Source organism: Pezoporus flaviventris, unplaced genomic scaffold (genome assembly GCF_033815535.1).
Source record: "Pezoporus flaviventris isolate CSIRO_AGI_PZ_B2104156 unplaced genomic scaffold, CSIRO_AGI_Pfla_v1 ptg000835l, whole genome shotgun sequence".
Taxonomy (NCBI): Eukaryota; Metazoa; Chordata; class Aves; order Psittaciformes; family Psittacidae; genus Pezoporus; species Pezoporus flaviventris.
The window spans coordinates 267-10,307 of record NW_026893380.1 but is presented as its reverse complement, the minus strand read 5'-3'; the positions used below and the strand labels follow the sequence as shown (position 1 = coordinate 10,307).

At 57.5% G+C, this 10,041-nt stretch overlaps 1 pseudogene; it reads right to left on the bottom strand.

Moving 5' to 3' along the window:
- Positions 1–1,412: 1,412 nt before the first annotated feature.
- On the bottom strand, positions 1,413–9,431 carry LOC133264412 (bromodomain-containing protein 2-like; annotated as a pseudogene).
- Between the last annotated feature and the right edge of the window lie 610 nt (positions 9,432–10,041).

Below are 10,041 nucleotides of genomic sequence, written 5' to 3'. Positions count from 1 at the left end.
ACTGCACACAGCTCCAAGCAGGCTCTGCCCCCCGTGTTACCCCACAGCAACCCCTGGTGTCCCCAACATCCCCCTCGTTTCCCCCCCCGCAGCCCCACAGTTGTGACCCACAGTAGCTCCAGCTCTAATAAAACTGCCCACTGCTCCAGCCCCGGTTGTTGGGGGGGCTGTGGGGCAGGGGAATGACACAGTGTAGGGCAGTGGCATCACCACAGGCATGGAGCTCTATAGGGCAGGAAGACTCCTCCATGGGGCAAGAAAACCCCTCTACAGGGCAGGAAGATTCATCTCTGGGGCAAGAAGAGCCCTCTATGGAGCAGGAAGACCCCTCTATGGGCAACTCGTCTATAGGGCAGAATCCCACCTCCCAGCCCCACTTTGGGGGCCCCCAAAACATGGGGGGGAGGGGGCTCGGGGGGAGAGGGAAAATCCCATGGGTGGGGGGAGGGGAACGTGGGTCCCATGGTGGGAGGGGAAGGGGGTAAGGAAGAAATAAGGGGGTGGGGGAAAGAGGGGGGAGGTGAAGTTCCCACGGGTGGAGGAGGGGCTCCAATAATATTTTCTTTATTTACACGTGAAAGAATCCGAAGGTTCCAAACAGGCGCGAGGTGGGGGGGAGGGGGTTGGTGGGGGAGGGGGCGAGAGCAAGAGAGGAGGGTGGGGGAGGGGCACGGAAAAAAAAAAAAGAAACCCTCAAAATCAAACAAATTCCCACCCTACCCCCCCCCCCCCCCCCCAAAATTTAGAAAATTATACACAAAGCTTAAAAAAAAAAAAAAAATGTAGCACCCGCCCCTCCCCCACCCGGGTCATGGGGGAAGGGGGGGGAGGGGAGGCGCAAATAAATTAACCCCCCCCAAAAACCCAACCCCAAAACCCCAAAACTCCAGCGCTGGGGGGGGGGGGGAGGGAGGGGCAGAAAATGTTGGGTTTTTTTTTTTTTCCTTCCCATTTTTAAAAAGATTTTTGAATTTTTTTTGAATTTTGCAAATTTTTTTCTTCTTAAAAACGCCCCCAATTTCCTCCCCCCCCCCCGCCCCTCCCAAAGTACCCCGAAATTCACAGAAAAAAATAAAATCCAAAGAAAAACCAAACTAAAAAAAAAAAAACAACCAAACAGTAAAACCTGGGGGGAGTGGGGTGGGGGAGGGGCCACCCCATCATGCCCCTCCCCCCCCAAACACCACCTCCCCCCTTGAAGTCCATGTGGTGGGGGAAGGGCTCCCCCTTAACCCCGCCCCCATCTGGTTGGGTGAGGGGCTGTGTGTGGGGAGGGGCTCCCCTTAACCCCGCCCCCTTTTGGTTGGGGGAGGGGCTGTGGGGTGGGAGGGGCTCAGTCCGGTCCCACAGATCCATTTCTGTCCAATCCCATCGCTGAGGGGGTGGGAAGGAGGGGGGGCGGGGAGAGGAGGAGAAAAGGAAGGGAATGGGAAGGGAGGGGTTGTATCCCGCTGACGTCAACGATGGCGTCATCATCCCCGTCACCCCGAGTCGGAGTCGCTGGTGTCCGAGGAGGAAGAGGAGGAGGAGGAGCTGCTCGAGTCCGAGCTGGAGCTGGAGGCGCTCAGGCGGGACACGGCCACGTGCTGGGCGGACTCGGCCTTGTCGCTGGCTATGGGGGGCCAAAAACAGAGGGGTGAGGCCTCTGTCGCGATATGGCACGACAGACGTTGAGAAAAGCTTCAAAAACCCTGGTAAACGGCCATAAACTGTCGAATAGTCCCCAGTCGTGATAAACTACCACGACAGTCCCCAATAATCGACAATAAACCCCAATAAACTCTTGTGATAATCCTCAATTGCGATAAATTGTGATAAACTGTCACGATAGTCCACAATAAACCCCAATAAACTCGTGATAATCCCCAATCGCGATAAATTGTGATAAACTGTCATGATAGTCCACAATAAACCCCAATAAACTCTTGTGATAATCCCCAATCGCGATAAATTGTGATAAACTGTCATGATAGTCCACAATAAACCCCAATAAACTCGTGATAATCCCCAATCGCGATAAATTGTGATAAACTGTCACGATAGTCCCCGATAAACCCTTGCGACAGTCCCCAATCGCGATACACTGTGATAGTCTCTAATTAACTACTGTGATGAACTGTCACGACAGTCCCCGATAAGCTGCAATAAACCCAGTACCATTGTGACAGTCTCCTGTCAACTATCATGATAAACTGGCACGACAGTCCTGGATAAGCTGTGATATGCCCCAGTACCATTGTGATAGTCTCCTATCAACTATGGTGACGAACTGGCACAACAGACCTCGACAACCTCTGATAAACCCCAATAAACTATCGCGATAGTCTGCAATAAACTATAATACACCCCAGTATACGGCTGTGACAGTCCCTGAACAACTGTCATGACAGATCCCACTGAACAGCAATAAACTGTTGCAACAGTCCTACGTAAACCCCCACAAACTATCGTGGTCATTCCCGACCGCCTGTCGTGACAAACTGTCACGATAACCGCACTAAACTGTGCTAAACTCACAACAGACCCCGATAAACCCCCATAGCGGGCAATAGCCTGCTCTGCGCTATCACGACAGGCTGCGATAACCCGCCCGTGACCTATCACGACAGGCGCTCACCCTTCTTGGGGGGTTTCTTGGCCGAGTTGAGCTGCCCACTGACGTCCTGCAGCCGCTTCTCCAGCTCCCGCTTCTTCTCCAGCGCCAGCTCCTCTTTCGTCTTCCCCACCGGCTTCTTCAACGCTGCGGAGGTGACATGGAGGGGGGGTCAAAGGGACCCCAAAATAGCCCCAAATCACCCCAAAACCAAATGGCCAACCAGCAGCCAAATAATGAACACCCAATGGTCAACCAACACCCCATCTACCACCCCAAAACAACCAATGGCCGACCCCTCAGCCAGCACTCAACCAATGGCCAACCAACCAATCCAACCATCGACCACCCAATGGGAAACCCCCCACCCAACCAGCCTCCCCCCAAAACACCCAACGGCCCAAAGGCCTGCACCCAACCAACCCAACAGCCCAATGGTCTACACCTGATCAACCCAACCCCTCAACAGCCTACACCCAACCAACCCAACATGCAACTCCTCAACCCACTGTCCTACACCCAAACAACACCCAACCCTTCAACCCAATATCCCAACGGCCTGCACCCAACCACTCAACCCAACAGCCTGCACCCAACCAGTCCAACACCCAACCCCTCAACCCAATAGCCTACACCCAAACAACACAACACCCAGCTCCTCAACCCAACGGCCCAATGGCCTGCACCCAACCAACCCACCACCTCAACCCAACCCAACTCAACCCCATGCTCAACCAAAGGCCGCCCTGGGGCCGTGTCTCACTCTCGCTGTAGGGCTTGCGCGGCTTCTTCCGCAGGCAGGACAGGACGTAGCGCTCCAGCTCCCGCAGCGTCGAGGGCTTGAGGGTCTCGAAGTCGATCTCGATCTCCTCCGGGTTGGAATCCCGCAGCGAGGGCTCCCGGGATTGGATGATGTGCACCACGCGGCCCAGCTTCTCCCCGGGCAGCTTGTTGATGTCCAGGCTGAGCTGGCGCTTCTCGTCGTACGTCATGGGCTTGCTCTCCTCCTCCTCCTCCGAGTCGTAGAGCGCCGACGGCGGCGGCGGCAGTGCCGCTTTCGCCGCCTTCTTCGAGTTCCTGATGGGAGAAAACGCTGATTAAAACCCCCTTTTCCTCACCAAAAACGAGGGCTTTCCCACCAGAACCACCCCCCATTTCACATAAACCACAAATTCACCCCAAATCCACCCAATTTTCATGCCCCAAATCCCTTCAATTTCAGACAAAACCCCAAATCAATTTTCCTGCCCCAAAACCACGCTTTCCCTCCAAAATACTTCAATTTTCACCAGAACAATTCAGAAAGTCCAAATTTTTCAAAACAGACACCAAAAGCTCCAAACTAAGCCCCCAAAATCTTTTTTCCTACCTCAACCCCCCAATTCCCCCCCAATCTCGATAAACTGTGATAAACTATCACGACAGTCCCCAATAAACTCTTGTGATAGTCCCCAGTCACGATGAACTGACAAGCTGTCACGATAGTCCCCAGTAAACCCCAATAGACGCTTGTGATATTCCCCAATCACAATAAACGGTGACAAGCTGTCACGGTAGTCCCCAGCAAACCCCAATACACTCTTGTGACCCCAATCGCAATAAACTGTGATAAACTATCATGATAATTCCCAATAAACCCCACTAAACCCAATAAACTCTTGTGATAGTCCCCAACCACGATAAACTCTGACAAGCTGTCACAATACTCCCCGATAAACCCCGATAAACTCTTGCGACAGTCCCCAATAGTGATAAACTGTGATAAGCTATCGTGATAGTCCCCAGTCACGATAAACTGTGACAAGCTGTCCCCGCTCCACGTCCTCACCGGGTGCCGCCGGCGGCGGCTCTCCGTGCCCGGCGGAGCTGCGCCTGCCTCAGCCGCGCTTCCTCGTCTCCCCCCTTTTTTGTGTTTCTCCGTTTTCTTCTTCTTCTTCTTCTCCCTCTTCCTTTTGGGTTTGGAGACGGGGCCCTGCGAGAGGGCAGCCAACTGCTCGTGTCGGCACGCTAAGCAGGGGGGATGGACACGGGGAGGGGGGGGTGAGGTGGGCACCGGGCAACGGCTCCGGTCCGGCTCCGGCACCGGTTCCGGCTCCTCACCTGCTCCTGCAGCTCAGCCAAGGCGGGTTGGCCCGTTCCTCCTCTGAGTCGGAGCTCTCCTCGCTCTCCGAGGAGCTCTCGCTGCTGCTTTCGTCGTCTTCGTCGTCCTCGTCGTCGTCTTCGTCGTCGTCCTCGTCGCTGGGGATTCTTCCGAGGTGGATTTGGAAGGGCGCCGGGAAGCGGAGCCGATACCGAGGGCGGGCTGGCGGCCTGCGGCTCGTCCGGCATCTTGGCGTAGCTGAACTCAAACACGTCCTGCGGGAGAGGCAGGGATGGGGGTCAGTGGGGGGCACCAAAGGGCAATGGGGGACGCCTCAAGGGCGCCAAGGTCCTGTCATGTCCCTGGAAACGTGTCTTGATCTATCCTTAGGGAGACACACCAGAGTAACAGGGATGGGACTGGATACTGGGACAACGACATTAGGAGTAGACATTAGAACAGGAACACTGGACACCAGGATCGGACAAGACACCAAAATAGGGTCTTATCGGTAGGGATAGGATACAGGGACACCATGACCCAAACATCGGTGTCTTGATCTATCCTTAGGGATGAGACACCAGGATAACAGGGATGGGACTGGATACTGGACAACGACATCAGGATTAGAGACTAAAACAGGAACACCAGACCCCAGGACACTGGGAATGGGACTGGGCACTGGTGTCTTGTCCGTGGGGACCAGGACATTGGAGCCTTATCCCTGAAGATGGGACCAGGACACTGGGACCAGAGTGGACAATGGGACCAAGGGCACCCACGCACCCGACCCCAGCTCACTGCAGCTTCCGTGCCATGGCCACCACGTCGTGGTCGGGGGGGTTGTACTTGTAACAGTTGGAGAACATCAACCGGACGTCGGCAGCGACCTCCTGCGCGTCGTGGTAATCCCTGTTCTCATTTTCCGCTACGGGAGGAAAACCATCGGTGAGGAAAGCCTGAAACCACCCCAAAACCCTACTCCTGCCTCCCCCCCGGCCCCCCAGCCCCACACCTTGATGGTGCTGAGGTCATGGGGTGCTTGATGATCTCATGGTAGTCATGGAGCCCCAGAGCCGAGGCATCGACGGGCTTGTAGAAGGGCCAAGCGTAGGCCGCGTGCTTCTTGGAGAGCAGCTCCTTGAGGATCCCGTTGCAGTACTTGAGCTGCTCCGACAGCTTCCCCTTTTTGGACGTCTGGTGCTGCTGGGAATCGGGCAGATCCTTCCGGGGGGGCTTGATGGGGCGCCCGCTCTCGCGCCGCGCCGGGATTTTGGCCGCTTTGCTTTCCAACAGCGTGGCCGAAGGCGAGGATTCGCCCCCGCCGCCGCTGGTGGCGATGATGGCCGTGGTGGTGGGGGTGGTGGTGTCCGCTTTCCGCTTCACGCCCTTCTTCTGCCCCCCACCCCGCCCCCAAAAACATCCCAAAATGAGGATGGGGAACACTCCCCTGCTTTGCAAGACCCACCAAAATCCACTGAAACACCCCTAAAATCCACTGAAATACCCCCCAAATCCACAGAAAACCAAAATCCACTGAAATACCCCCCCAAATCCCACAAAAAATCAAAATACCCCCAAATCCGCTGAAATACCCCCAAATCCCACAAAACCCCCAAATACCCCCAAAATCCACTGAAATACCCTCAAAATCCCAAATTCCACTGAAATACCCCCAAAATTCCACAAACCCCCAAATACCCCCAAAATCCCACAAAATCACAAAATCCACTGAAATACCTTCAAAATCCACTGAAATACCTTCAAAATCCACTGAAATACCCTCAAAATCCCAAATTCACTGAAATACCCCAAAATCCCACAAAAACTCAATGTATCCCCAAAACCCTAAAATGCACCCGGAAGATCCCAAAATAACCCCAAAATCCACTGAAATATCTCCAAATCCCACAAAACCTCAAAATACCCCCAAAACACCCAAATCCACTGAAATGCCCCCAAAATGCCACCGATCCCAAAACACCCCCAAAATCCACTGAAATACCCCCAAAATCCCACAAAACCCCCAAATCCACTGAAATCCCCCTAAACCCCTACCTTAGCCACGGGCTGGGTGGGGTGCCGGCGCCGCCAGGACCGGCGGCGCGGGCGAGTGCAGGGACTTGAGGAGCGGAGCGGTGATGACCGACGGATGGGGAATGTTGACGATGGTGGTTGGGATTTCGGGGCTCGGGCTGTAGACGGTGGCGTGGGACACGGAGGAGACGGCGGGGACTTGCTGCGCGGCGGTGAGGCCGGCCAAGAGGGCTGGAAACGGGGCGAGGAACCCCATTAGGAACCCCCAAAACCAACCCCTGACACCACAACACCCATCGCGGCGAGCGGTACCTGCCGCCCGCGGACGCTCCTTTCTTATGGCTGTTCCTGGCCACCGGCACCACGATCTCCTGCTCTTCGGGTGGCATCTGAGCCACCTTCTGCAGGAAGATCTTCTCCAAGGTTTGGGCCATCAACACGATGTCATCCGTTGGCTGGAAGGCCCAAAGGGGCGTTAGGGTTGTGGTGAGGCGGTGACGCCGGTGGCGTCGGGGTGGTTCTCACCTTGTTGTAGATGTAGCAGTTGGTGAACATGGTGTTGAAGTCCTGCATGCACTCGGCAGCCCCCCAGTAGTAGTTGTTCTCCAAGCGCCGCTTGATGGTCCCCATGTCCATGGGTTGCTTGATGATCTTGTGGTAATCCTATGGGATAACGGGATGCGGTGGTTACGGATAGGGCGGAAGCTCCGGTACCCGGCGCCGAGCTCACACACCAGCTCTCACACAAGCACCCAAACGCAGGCAGGAAGGGGGGGGGGGAAATAGGGGTTTGCTCCCTACCCTGAGAGTGCCACCGTCCCCTACGTGTCCTTTGGCGGGGTGGAAAACCTACGCTATGGGGAGAGCTGGATGGAGGCCGGTGTCCGGATGGGCGCGATGATCCCGGGAAAGGAAAAGGAGGGAAGGGGTGGGTGTGGAAAAAAAATCTAAGGAAGAGCAACAAGAAAGAACCTCCGTGGAAAAATTACCTCCGGGCTTTAAATCCTCGAGCGCCACAGGCGAGACACGGGGGGGCTGGCGTTTAATTTTGGGGGTCACAAGATGTCTTCTACAAACTCATGGATGGGCATCTGCAAAACGCATTCAGGGCACAAGAGATTAGGTGGGAATGGGGGGGGGGGGTGTAAAGGGAGGGGGAAAACGTCCGGATTTACCTCTAGGAGCGGCTGCGTGGTTGCATCCGTGCTTTTTAGAAGGGATAACGGGAGCAAAGGGGGAAAGGTGGCAGCCGCTCGGAGGACGTCCCCAGGATGAGCCCCAACGCCTACGAGGGGCTATGGGGAGGGGGGGGATAAGGGGAGGTGTTGGGATGGGATCTGGCGCCCGGAAAACAGGGCAAAATCTCCTTGGGAAAAGGCTTGGGAACGCTGGCGGTGGCACTCTCAGGGTTGTATGGGGACAAGGTGGGGGGGGAACCAAGATGGAAAAGGAGATGCCCCAAGCGGCATCTCCCATGTGCCTGACCACCCCCTGCCTGCACGCGTGAGGGGCGATGGGGCCGCACGCATCCATCCACACACGGAGCCATGTGCCGGGACACGCTTCCACACGCCAACAGCCCCCCCACGTGCCCACCCCCCCCCCCAATTCCCTATCCGTCGGAATGCGTTACCGGGAGCCCCAGCTTGACGGCGTCCACCGGCTGCCGAAAGGGCCAAGCAAACTGGTGCTTCCAGAGGGCTTTCATCACCACTTTGTGCAGGTACTGGAGCTGGTTGGTGACCCGGCCGGGCTTCTTGGGGTTGGAAACCTCGGGGGGGGGGCGGGTTCACCTGCGGCGACGGCAGCACCGGCACCGAGGCCATGGTGGGGCTCTCAAAGCCCTCGTAGAGGAGGGAGGGTTTGCGGATCCGCTTGCCGGGGGGTCGATTCCGTAGCCAGAGCCATGAGCCCGGCGTTGCTCTCCCCTAGGAGCCTGGAAAAGGAGCAGAGACAGGGTTAAACCAAAGAGCTCCGTTATGGTTTAGCCAAAGGAGAAGAAACCAGCCAAAAGCATCACCAAGCGGTTGGGTCATGGGGTTCCCAGCCCCAGGAACGGTGCCGGATGCGAATCCGGGGTGCCAGGGTGGGCTTTGGGGATGGATTTCCCAAGGAACGGGCAAGCGGAGCCAAGGGCTCGCTGCGGATCCAAGCTCAGCCTCCGAAACAAAGGGCATCGGTGCCACTGACGGCCGCTGGTGCCGGTGTCACCGCTTTCCATTGGGATTTAACCATCACAGCAACGCCAACAAAGTGGAACCATGGCATGGGTTTGGTGCTGTTATGATCACCCATCCTGAAGGAATAGGACACAACATAAGGGATCTGTATCCGGTGCCCCATTCCCGAGTTATGGGTGAAAACCCAATGATTTAGGACAACATCAACCGGCGGAACACCGGGACGAGGGGACCACAAAATCCATGGGAAAACCGGGATCCCCACGGCCCCATTCAAACCAATGGGACAGCACCACCACCGCTGGCCACGGGTGCCCGGTCCCCCCAGGAACAGGCACCGGTGTGGGGTGACAACGACCCCCATTCCCCAATCCCCCCCCACCCCTTACATCCCGGGTCCCGGTACCTACTTGCTCTGGGGGTTCACGTTCTGCAGCATCGCGGCGGCTGCGTGCGAGGCCCGCGGGCCCCGGCCCTTCTCCTTCTTCTCCTCCCGCCGCCGCCGTCTCTTCCGACGCCCCCCCCACTATGCCCGGATTAACGGGGGTGGAAAGGTGGGGGGGTGGGGAGCTCAACCGGTACCGGCCCGGTGGGGGCCAACCCCCGTCAGCGCATCACCGGCCAACGGGGAAAGGAGCGGGGAGGGGGGGGACGGGGGGACACGGGGACGGACGAGGCGGGCGCCGTCTCCCCCGCTCCCCCCGGGGCACGACGGGCGTCAAGCGGCGGCGGCGGCTGCTGGTCGGTGGGGGCGCATCCAGCGGCCTTCACATGAACGGGCGCGGAGAAGATGGCGGCGGGGACACGGTGAGGAAAACGGCCGGGGAGGAAGAAGGGAGCCGGGGGAATGGGGGGGCTGGTTGTGGAGTGTCCCCCTTTCTTCGGAGCCCCCTCAAATCGGGTCAATATCAGCCTCGTCGCGTCGCTAAGAGCCGGCAGCGCGGATGAGGACGGCGGCGGCGGCGGATGGAGGCGGATGGCGACGGGGGCCGAGTCAGCGGCCGGGCTCCATCTTGGCTCCCGGATGAAGACTGGGAAGGGAAGGAGGAGGGGGGGGGGAAGAGAGAACCGGGTTGAAGGGGAGGGCCCTCACCGCCGGCCGCAGGCAGGGGTCGCTACGGAGGCCGGGGAGGGTCCGGCGGAGCCGTCCG